Consider the following 10,202-nt stretch of genomic DNA (forward strand, 5'->3'; position numbering starts at 1 on the left):
ATACCAAAAGACGAAAGGTCCAAGATCGATATAAAGATCAGGTAGTGTGTGTTCTTGGGGTACGGTGATAAAAAGTTCGGTTATAGATTCTGAGATCCAACCGAAAAGAAGCTCGTCAGGAGTAGAGATGTGATTTTCTTTGAAGATTATTGTATAGAAGACATTGGTAAGCCAGAGAAGAACCAGCTTAGTTCAGGTGAGCTAGAAGACATGAATCTGATTATTCCTCTCGTGGTGCCTAATGATGGGGGAGTACAGTAAGGTGCAGAGGACGAGGGAGTTCCTTCAGAAGATGGACCATAGGAGCAGCCCCCACTTGATCCACCTGTTGAGCCATGAGTGAGGAGGTCATCTAGGGACAGATAACCGTCCAAGAGGTACTCGCCGCATGAGTACATTATGCTGACTGATGGGAGAGAGCCAGAAGATTATTCTGAGGCAATAACCGACGAGCACAAGGGGAAGTGGTTGAAAGTTATGCAAGAGGAGATGGAATCCTTGCATAAGAACCACACCTATGATATAGTGAAATTGCCTAAGGGCAAGAAAACTTTGAGCAACAAGTGGGTGTTCAAAAAGAAGGTTGAGCAGAAGAATTTACAGATGAGGTTCAAGGCCAGACTTGTGGTGAAAGGGTTTGGTCAGAGGAAAGGTATAGACTTCGAGGAGATATTCTCACCAGTGGTGAAGATGACATCCATACGGGTGTTGCTTGGGTTGGCGGCTAGCATGGATTTGGAGATAGAGCAGTTAGATGTTAAAACTGTCTTCCTCCATGGTGACTTGGAAGAAGAGATCTACATGCACCAACCAGAGGGGTTCGAAGTCAAGGGCAAAGAACATATGATGTGTAGGCTGAGGAAGAGCTTGTATGGGCTGAAACAAGCTCCACGACAATGGTATGAGAAGTTCGACTCATTTATATTACAGCATGGGTATGACAAAATGGAGTCAGACCACTGTGTGTTCACGGGCAAGTTCTCAGATGGTGATTTCGTAGTTCTGTTGTTATACGTTGATGACATGCTCATCATGGGAAAAGACATCAAGAAGATCGATAGGCTGAAACAAGAGTTGAGCAAGTCTTTTGTGATAAAAGACTTGGGCCCAGCTAGACAGATCCTAGGAATGGAGATAACCCGTGACAGATGCAGAAGGAAGCTTTGGCTATCACAAGAGCGGTATATTGAGAAAATCCTAGAACAGTTTAATATGAATGCAGTGAAGCCGGTCAGTACTTCACTGGATGGTCACTTCAGATTGAGCGATAGGCAGTGTCCCAAGACGAAGGCAGAGGTGGAAGAGATGCAGAAGATACCTTACGCGTCAGCTGTAGGAAGTTTGATGTATGCTCTGGTGTGTACATGCCGAGACATAGCATATGTGGTTGGTGTTGTCAACCAGTATCTTGCCAATCCTGGTAAAGAACATTGGACAACGGTTAAGTGGATATTGTGGTATCTAAGAGGCTCATCCAGGTTGAGCCTATGCTATGGTGATGGAAAACCTGTGTTAGAGGGCTACACAGATGCAGACATGACAGGCGACATAGACTCCAGGAAGTCTACCTCGGGGTTAATGTTCACGTTTACAGGGGTAGCAGTTTCTTGGCAGAGCAAGCTACAGAAGGTCGTAACATTGTCGACGACAGAGGCCGAGTATATTGCGGTCATAAAAGCATGTAAAGAGATACTTTGGATGAAAAGGTTCTTACAGGAACTTAGCCTGAGGTAAGAGGAGCACGTGGTCTATTGCGATAGTCAGAGTGCTATTCACTTGAGCAAGAATCCAAGTCAGCATTCTAAGTCAAAGCACATAGAGATTCGGTATTACTGGATCAGGGATACTTTGGAACAGAATGTGTTACAGCTTGAGAAAGTTCACACGGACGATAATAGGTCAAACATGATGACCAAGGCTTTGCTCAAGAGCAAGTTTGAGGTTTGTAGAAACCAGGCTGGCTTGAAGAAGGTAAATCCCTCCTGGGTCAAAAAGGGAGAGATTTGATGGGATTTTTTCTTCGTGCTCGACTGGTCGTGAGCCTTACACGACCGGTTTAGGGCTGGTGTACGACTAGTCGTGGAGTCGAGCCCTGACTCGACTCAAAGTCCAGCGACTTTGGGCTATTTTTCTCCGAGGTGCTCGACCGGTCGAGGGTGGTGCTCAACCCGTCGTGGGTGGCACTCTACCGGTCGTGGCCTAGTCTCGACCAGTTGTGGTTATACAGATTCGTTTCGCGATTTTGTGTGGATTGCGAATTTTGAGTCCTTCCGCAATTGGGATGCGGAAAGGAGTTTCCTAAAACTATAAATAGGGGTTCCTAGGGTTTTTCTATATAGAGAAAAGACACAAGAGAATTATCAAAGGTGTGAGAGAAAGAGAGAGAGGAAGCTTGTAGAAGGGAGGTTATGCCCGTGTAAGTTATCTACTGTGCAATTTATATCTCAGCGCTCCTATGTCCTCGTAATCGGTTAGATCTCTCCGTTTTTCTTTTATTCTCTCATTGTTTATCTACTCCTGAGTGAGTGAAGACGGTTGTAACGTTCTACTTCATAGTGGATTGTTGATCTGGACGAGGTCCGGTGGTTTTTACCTCTTTGAGGGTTTTCCACATAAAAATCTCTTGTGTGGTGTGTGACTTATGCTTTGATTTATTTCATTGCTTTATTATCCACAATTCTAGTTTGTTCTGGGAGGCTAGATCCTAAGGTTTTGTGCAAGGCCCCCGACAGTAAGTTGGACAAACCTAATGAGAATTTTTATCATTTTCATTACATGAAATTAAAATTGAGTACCAAATAATCACATAATAAGATAAATACTGAATGCGAATGTTGTGTAAATACATAAATGTGTGAATGCATTAAGTGGGAAATCGTCTACTTATTTAAGTTGGAAACCCATTAATCTGCATCTGCCTATTGGCATGCTTTTACTACTTGGTAGGTATGGGCAATGATTGTCTCAATCCGTTGACTAGGCTTCCACTAGTATAATGGGCATTCGATAACGATTCTAATAGGTATACCATCTAGGAAGATCTCTTAAGAATTTAGGCATATATTGTGCATGCAAGAGATGAATGTACAATTATAACAATATAATGGTAAAACATGGATTGTATAAATCATTCTAATTCTTAGATTATAATAAATACAATTTTGCATGACCTAATAACATCATTACCGCAAACCAATTCATGATTTACATCAATATAACAAATCAATTATAAGTTGCATCAACACAATAATAAGATCATGAATCCAAGCATCATAGCATATATATTAATACAACAATCAAATTATGAATCCAATCAAATCAAGTAGAAAATATGACAACAACATCATCATCATAATAAACATACAAACATATCAAACAAATAAACTACTTTAACTTTAATGGAGGAAAAATATATTGGGATCACTCACTTGTATCTGGTAGAGATAATTTCGTATAGTAATTAGATTGGTTTGAATTAGATTTTTCTAAAAATCATATAAATATAATTACCAACTGATCCTTTTAATTCAAATGGTGGGGTTCACCTTTGATTGACCAGGTTTTCAAAATGGAGTCTACAAAAAAAAAAAAAAAAAAAAAGATTTCACACGCTGTTAATTTAAACTCTTTGGACCTAAACCTTAACATAGAATTTTCAATAATATGGGTCCCACTTGATCACATCAAAGTGGCTGACTACTTTTCAATGACCCATAAGGAATAAACTCTTGGTCTACCATTGATTATATGTATTATAAATTTACTAACCCGAATATTAAAGTTAAGAATGAAACAAATCTGTTCAAGTGTTTGCCGATTGGATCGACAACACTATCAATCGAATCGATTGGACTTTCGATTGATCAACTCCGATCCATGACCTGTCGATGGAATCAAGAAAGTTTCAAATTGTGACCATTAGTCTTTGGACACTTTTTGTCTCTTTCCATCCAGTCAACACTACCCATCGATCGATCAAAGGACAATGATTTCAATTTGTTCTTGACGATCCAACTCTAAATTTTGTATTTCATTTGTTCTTTGAATTTAGGATTTGATCACCCCTATGGATCAGATCCAAACCATCCATTGGATTCCATAAAATTGATTTAGGAAATAGCTAATACATCGTTCATATCTGTACCATCTATGATCCATATCCTTCTTATAACATATTTGAACAATAACCTTTCCTATGATCAGCGTGGCCCACTAGATGATCGGATCCTTCTAATCTTCTGGATACCACAGTAATTCGATTCCAGAATTAATATGGATGGTTTAGATTGGTTTTGATATGTTCGATGATCCACCATAGAATGTAATGTATGAATTAACATCTCTCATGTAACTAGATCGATGCGGCCCATCGAATGGCTCGATCAACTTAGAATTTGGGGTGATAATAGATTCAGATCTTAAGAATATACTATTCGGTGTGGATCTAATCAGACATGCATCTCAAATTCATCCGATAAGTTTCTCTGCGCCAAGTTACCAAAATACTAGTACAGGGGATTGTACCTTCATATTGTAAATTCCAATTACTTCAATACAATGGACGGACGGCTTATCCGAACCATTCATCGTACCGACCTTGTAGTAATTAACTTACATTATAAAAATAAGGGATAAACTCTTGGTCTACCATTGATCAATGCAGTCCATCAGAAGATCAGATGGTCTTGATCCTTGAGATCCTACCACACCCGATCTCAGAAAACAGATGAACTGCATAGATTGATTTATCCATGTTCATATCAGGAGAGATGATTCCCTGAACAGAATGCCCAAAGCTGTTGTGTAGAGATTGAAATCTCAATAGGTAGATTATTTTGGGCACCCAATGGACCAGTAGCTAATCCAAGCCATCTACCATTAAACAATGAGATTGATCTTAGATTCCTCGAAGCATTTCTTTTCTTCTGCTCTCATTTCTCTCTCGCATTTTTAATCCGTAGAATGTTGTTTTTGTAATTTTTAGTTACTATATGATTCTTTACCACTCACGTCTTCTCCTTTAAGAAGGAGAAGTGGTTAGACAAAAGAGCTATTTGAGGGAGATGAACAATGAATGATGGATAAGAGAAGGGAGGGAAAAGAAGATGAGGAGAGATGAGAGGGATTGACGGATCTCTATCTCAAAACAAATTCAAATTGTTTTTTTTTTTTTTTAAATAAAAATAAATATATGGGCGTTTCATGAATGGCATGGATATACAACACATTATTAAGGTGGCCCCCACGGCAAGGGTACACCTAATCGGCTTCCACATAATAGAAGGGGTGCATCTCTTGCTTGTAGGTACTGTGAGAATTCACCACCATTGGCAGTGACTCATCCTTCTAACCACTGGCACCGATGTTAGCTCATACGCACATTTCAAATTATTGGGACCATTGTGGATGGATCATATATGAAAAAATGAGATCAGTCAAGCAATCCTAAACGTCCAATTGATACTTACTAAGTGGGTCATTAAAAGTTACAAAAGGGTCTATAATTGGATCAGCAATTTGGACGGTCTCAACTGCATTACAACTATGCCACGAACACATTTGAAGAGTCACCATCGTTTCAAAGATGATGGTAAACTATCACGGGAGCCTCAGCCGGACTTTTGAACGTTGAATCTACTTATTTAAATAATAATAATAAAAAACACAAGCACGTGTCTAAAGCAAGGTTATTTACAATGAGATATGCTCCTTTCCTCTCAGGACGTACAGTATAAGTTACAGTGCTACAAGTTGCATTGGATACTTGGACAGTCCCATCCATTGATCATGACTGTTCATTAGCTCAGACAGACATTTCCTGGACCACCATGAAAATATCACACTAATCTAACTAATATTAACCATTAACGGCCTTATATATGGACGATCAAGATCATTTACTTAAAATAGGTCTTAGTCTAAGAACGAAACTGATCCATCTATTTTCTAGCAACCGTCCAGTGTTGCCTATGATTCTAAAGAACCACCTTCTTGAGGCTAGCCATCCCATCCATGGTTTGGGAAAGAGTCGGGATCCTCTTTTATCAGGTCAATAGAGAATTCCTATTACCCTAATGGTTTGGCGTCCGAAGCCGTTTTTTATTATTTTTATTTTTTAGTGAGTAGTGACGTGGACCAATGAGAATTAGGGTATCAGGAATACTCTGTTGACCTGATAACAGAGGATCTGGACTCTTTGGGAACAGGATGGCTATAGAAAATAAGGTCAAACCAAAGATGGATTGAATCATGGGATCGGTGTGACGTTTGCATGGTATGGACTGGACAGGATCCAGCGTACAGTCATCTCAGGGTGTTTGGATGCAGGGCATCCGTTTACGTACCAAAAGACGAGAGGTCCAAGCTCGATATGAAGATCAGGCAGTGTGTGTTCTTGGGGTACGGTGATAAAAAGTTCGGTTACAGATTGTGGGATCCGACCGAAAAGAAGCTCGTCAGGAGCAGAGATGTGTTTTTTTTTAAATATCAGTGTATAGAAGACATTGGTAAGCCAGAGAAGAACCAGCCTAGTTCTGGTGAGCTAGAAGACATGGATCCGATTATTCCTCCCGTGGTGCCTGATGACGGGGCAGTACAGTAAGGTGCAGAGGATGAGGGAGTTCCTTCAAAAGATAGACTAGGGGAGCAGCCCCCACCTGATCAACTTGTTGAGCCACGGGTGAGGAGATCATCTAAGGACAGACAGCCGTCTAAGAGGTACTCGCCGCATGAGTACATTATGCTGACTGATGGGGGAGAGCCAGAAGATTATTTTGAGGCCCTAGTCGACGAGCACAAGGGAGAGTGGTTGAAAGCTATGTAAGAGGACATGGAATCCTTGCATAAGAACCACACCTATGATATAGTGAAATTGCCTAAGGGCAAGAAAGCTTTGAGCAACAAGTGGGTGTTCAGAAAGAAGGTTGAGCAGAAGAATTCACAGACGAGGTTTAAGGCCAGACTTGTAATGAAAGGGTTTGGTCAGAGGAAAGGTATAGACTTCGAGGAGATATTCTCACCAGTGGTGAAGATGACATCCATATGGGTGTTGCTTGGGTTGGCGGCTAGCATGGATCTGGAGATAAAACAGTTAGATGTTAAAACTGTCTTCCTCCATGGTGACTTGGAAGAAGAGATCTACATGCACCAACCAGAGGGGTTCGAAGTCAAGGGCAAAGAGCATATGGTGTGTAGGCTGAGGAAGAGCTTGTATGGGCTGAAACAAGCTCCACGGCAATGGTACAAGAAGCTCGACTCGTTTATGTTACAGCATGGGTATGACAGAACGGAGTCAGACCACTATGTGTTTACGCGCAAGTTCTCAGATGGTGATTTCTTAGTTCTGTTGTTATACGTTGATGACATGCTCATCATGGAAAAAGACATCAAGAAGATCGACGGGCTGAAACAGGAATTGGGTAAGTCTTTTGCGATGAAAGACTTGGGCCCGGTTAGAGAGATCCTAGGAATGGAGATAACCCGTGACAAACGCAGCAGGAAGCTTTCGCTGTCACAAGAGCGGTATATTGAGAAAATTCTAGAGCGGTTCAATATGAATGCAGTAAAGCCGGTCAGTACTCCACTGAATGGTGACTTCAGATTGAGTGACAGGCAGTGTCCTAAGACGAAGGCAGATGTAGAAGATACCCTACGCGTCAGCTGTAGAAAGTTTGATGTATGCTATGGTGTATACATGCCCTTACATAGCATATGCGGTTGGTGTTGTCAGCCGGTATCTTACCAATCCTAGCAAAGAATATTGGGCAGCAGTTAAGTGGATACTGCGGTATCTAAGAGACTCATCCAGGTTGAGCCTATGCTATAGTGATAGAAAACCTGTGTTAGAAGGCTACATAGATGCAAATATGGCAGGCGACATAGACTTCAAGAATTCTACCTCGGGGTTCATGTTCACGTTTATAGGGAGAGCGGTTTCTTGGTAGAGCAAGCTACAGAAAGTCGTAGCATTGTCGACGACAGAGGCTGAGTACATTACAGTCACAGAGGCATGTAAAGAGATGTTTTGGATGATGAGGTTCTTACAGGAACTTAGCCTGAAGCAAGAGGAGCACGTGGTCTATTGCGATAGTCAAAGTGCTATTCACTTGAGCAAGAATCCAAGTCAGCATTTTAAGTCAAAGCACATAGAGATTCGGTATCACTGGATTAGAGATACTTTAGAACAGAAGGTGTTACAGCTTCAGAAAGTCCACACAAACGATAATGGGTCAGACATGATGACCAAGGCTTTGCTCAAGGGCAAATTTGAGGTTTGTAGAAACCAGACTGGCTTGAAGAAGGTAAATCCTTCCTGGGTCAAAAAGGGAGAGATTTGATGGATTTTTTTCTCTGTGCTCGACCGATCGTGAGCCTTGTACGACCGATCGAGGGCTAGTGTACGACCAGTCGTGGAGTCGAGCCCTGACTCGACTCGAAGTCCAGCGACTTTGGGCTATTTTTCTCTAGGGTGCTCAACCGGTCGAGGGTGGTGCTCGACCGATCGTGGGTGACACTCTACCAGTCGTGGCCTTATCACAATCAGTTGTGGTTACGAAGATTCGTTTCGCGATTTTGTGCGGATTGCGGATTTTGAGTCATTCCGCAACTGGGATGCAGAAAGGAGTTTCCTAAAACTATAAATAGGGGTTCCTAGGGTTTTTCTATATAGAGAAAAGACACAAGAGGGTTATCAAAGGTGTGAGAGAGAGAGAGAGAGAGAGGAAGCTTGTAGAAGGGAGGTTATGCTCGTGGAGGTTATCTACTGTGCAATTTATATCTCAGCGCTCATACGTCCTCGTAATCGGTTAGATCTCTCCGTTTTTCTTTTATTCGCTCATTGTTTATCCACTCCTGAGTGAGTGAAGATGATTGTAACATTCTACTTCATAGTGGATTGTTGATCTGGATGAAGTCCCGTGGTTTTTACCTCTTTGAGAGTTTTCCACGTAAAAATCTCTTGTGTGGTGTGTGATTTATGCTTTGATTTATTTCATTGCTTTATTATCCATAATTCTGGTTTGTTTTGGGAGGCTAGATCCTAAGGTTTTGTGCAAGGCCCCCAACAGTAAGTTGGGCAGACCTAATGAGAATTTTTAAGATGTTCTTTACATCAAATTAAAATTGAGTACCAAGTAATCATATAATAAGATAAATGCTGAATGCGAAGGTTGTGTAAATACATAAATGCGTTAATGCATTAAGTGGGAAACCGTCCACTTATTTAAGTTGGAAACCTATTAATCTGCATCTGCCTATTGGCATGCTTCTACTACTTGGTAGGTATGGGCAATGATTGCCTCAATCCATTGACTACGCTTCCACTAGTATAATGGGCAGTCGATAACGATTCTAGTAGGTATACCATCCAGAAAGATCTCTTAAGAATTTAGGCATATATTGTGCATGCAAGAGATGAATGCACAATTATAACAATATAATGGTAAAACATGGATTGTATAAATCTTTCTAATTCTTAGATTATAATAAATACAATTTCACATGACCTAATAACATCATTACTGCAAACCAATTCATGATTTACATCAATATAACAAATCAATTATGAGTTGCATCAACACAATAATAAGATCATGAATCCAAGCATCATAGCATATATATTAATACAACAATCAAATTATGAATCCAATCAAATCAAGTAGAAAATATGACAACGACATCGTAATAAACATACAAACATATCAAACAAATAAACTACTTTAACTTTAATGGAGGAAAAATATATTGGGATCACTCACTTGTATCTGGTAGAGATGATTTCGTATAGTAATTAGATTGGTTTGAATTAGATTTTTCTAAAAATCATATAAATATAATTACCGATTGATCCTTTTAATTCAAATGGTGGGGCTCACCTTTGATTGACCCAGGTTTTCAAAATGGAGTCTACAAAAAAGAAAAAAAAAAGATTTCACACGCTGTTAATTTAAACTCTTTGGACCTAAACCTTAACATAGAATTTTCAATCATCATGAGTTAATATGTGTCCCACTTGATCACATCAAAGTGGCTGACTACTTTTCAACGACCCATAAAAAATAAACTCTTGGTCTGCCATTGATCATATGTATTATAAATTTACGAATGAAACAAATCTGTTCAAGTGTTTGCCGATTAGATCGACAACACTATCAATCGAATTGATTGGGCTTTCGATTGATCAACTCCGATCCATGACCTGTCAA

This window comes from Magnolia sinica, chromosome 10, assembly GCF_029962835.1.
Source record: "Magnolia sinica isolate HGM2019 chromosome 10, MsV1, whole genome shotgun sequence".
In the NCBI taxonomy this organism is placed as follows: Eukaryota; Viridiplantae; Streptophyta; class Magnoliopsida; order Magnoliales; family Magnoliaceae; genus Magnolia; species Magnolia sinica.